Source organism: Marmota marmota, unplaced genomic scaffold, assembly GCF_001458135.2.
Source record: "Marmota marmota marmota unplaced genomic scaffold, marMar, whole genome shotgun sequence".
Lineage (NCBI taxonomy): Eukaryota > Metazoa > Chordata > Mammalia > Rodentia > Sciuridae > Marmota > Marmota marmota.
The window spans coordinates 4,945,966-4,948,098 of record NW_025999998.1 but is presented as its reverse complement, the minus strand read 5'-3'; positions in this window follow the sequence as shown (position 1 = coordinate 4,948,098).

The following is a 2,133-nucleotide window of genomic DNA, read 5'->3' as shown; positions in this document are numbered from 1 at the left end:
GGGAGCCGGAACTCGGGCGCCCCGCGCTCGGCGTTCGCTCCGATAGGCTCAGGTTCTTAGAAGCACCCAGGCGCAGAACCCTAGCAATCTGTTTGCAAGCCACAGGCGAATTGTAGCCTGGAATTACCTGATCTATGGCTGAATGAGTTGCGGTCAGTCGAAAACAGGGGACGTGACGTCAGTTTACCAAGATGGTGGCTGCTGGCCTCCTCTGTGGACTGACCGGTGTGTAGAACCGAGAAGGACCGTTTCCTTCCCCCGTCTGGAACCCAGAATTCAGCCCTGAGTACGGTGCTTGCGCGGCTGGCAGAAACTGCAGCGCTGTAACCCTGCGTCTCTATCCCAGCGCACACTGCAGACTTTCGCCGCGGGGCGATTTGCTGAATAAGCAGTTACCCTCCGTGCGACAAACCTCTCGCGTTTGAGTCCCCGTAGCCGATCCTCGTGCGATGGAAATCCTTCCTCCAGGTTCCGGAGCACCCCACTATTGCTGGAAATTCCTAACAAGATATCCTTTAGCCGTCCTGACTTGTCATACTCCCACACAGTGAAGCAGCACACGGGGGTAATGCACTCCCCTCGCCGCCATCTTCCCACCCTTTCCGTGGCTCGTGATTTTGTGCCCAGCCAGACTGCGGCAGTTCACCACTAGCTTGCCTACTAAAACACTGGGTCAAGTTTGATCCATAGATGCACGAAAAAGCACCTGATTTTCTTTTTTTAAAATTTTTTTTTTATTTTATTAAGCACCTGATTTTCTTTTACTGTCAGGTACGGCCTCAATACAAACTCTCCAATGGAGAATCATGGCCACCAGAGGGAAGTATAAACTTTAATACTATCTTGCTGCTTAGTTTGCTTTGTAAGAAGAAAGAAAATGGTCTGAGGTCCCCTAATTCAGGCTCTTTTTGCTCTGAAGGAGAACTCCAAATTATGTCAGCAGTGTAAGCTAGACCCAGATATTGTTGCTGCCTTGATGGAAGAGAAGTCTAAGAATACACCTGCCAGGGTAGAAAAATCAGAGAAATCCCAAATATTCCCAGCCCCTACTAAGCCCTGCTAATATCCCTCATGTCCTCCCTATTCAGGACCCTCATCATCCACTCCAGAGGAGAACAAAACATACTGCCACTTCCAGAAATGCCAGAAGGGGAATTGAGGCCAACCAAGGTCCATGTCCCTTTTTCCCTTCAAGACCTGAGGCAAATAAAGATGGACTTAGGAATGTTCTCAGAGTATCCCGATAAATACATTGAGGTATTCCAAAACTTATGTCAGGTGTTCAATCTTACCTGGAAGAATATTATGTTACTGCTTAACCAAACTTTGACCTCTACTGAAAAGAAGTCATTTGAGTATTTTGGAGATGATCTGCATCTCAGCCATGCCCCCACAATACAGACTAGGAGTAAATCTAATGATCCATCTGGGGCATAGGCAGTTCTTAGGAATGATCCTAAATGGAATCCAAATGATGAACCAGATGATTGGAAAAAGAAACATTTTCAGGCTCTGGTTCTTGAAGGTCTCAGGAGCCTATTAATTACTCTAAGATAACTGAAATCCATTAAGGCCCTCAGGGGAAACCCTGCAACCTTCCTGGAGAAATTTATGAAGGCATTGAGAAAGCACATCACAGTGGATCAAGAATCCACAGACAGCCACATAATTTTTAAAAAAGTTATTTATTTATTCTAATTCATTATATATGATAGCAGAATGCATTTCAATTCATAGCACACATATAGAACATAAATTTTCATGTGACATGATTTGTGTTTTCATACATGTACTTGGGGCAATGATGTCCATCTCATTCCATCATCCTTCCTACCCCCCTGCCACCTTCCTTCCCCTCCTTCCCCTTTTCTCTATCCCCTGATCCCCATTAAGAATCAGTATCCATATATCAGAGAAAACATTCAGCATTTGGTTTTTTGGGATTGGCTAACTTCACTTAGCATAATATTCTCCAACTCCACCCATTTACCGGCAAATGTCATGATTTTATTCTCTTTTAATGCTGAGTAATATTCCATTGTGTGTGTGTGTGTGTGTGTGTATACACACTGATATATATATATATATATATATATATATATATATATATATATATATATATATATATATATA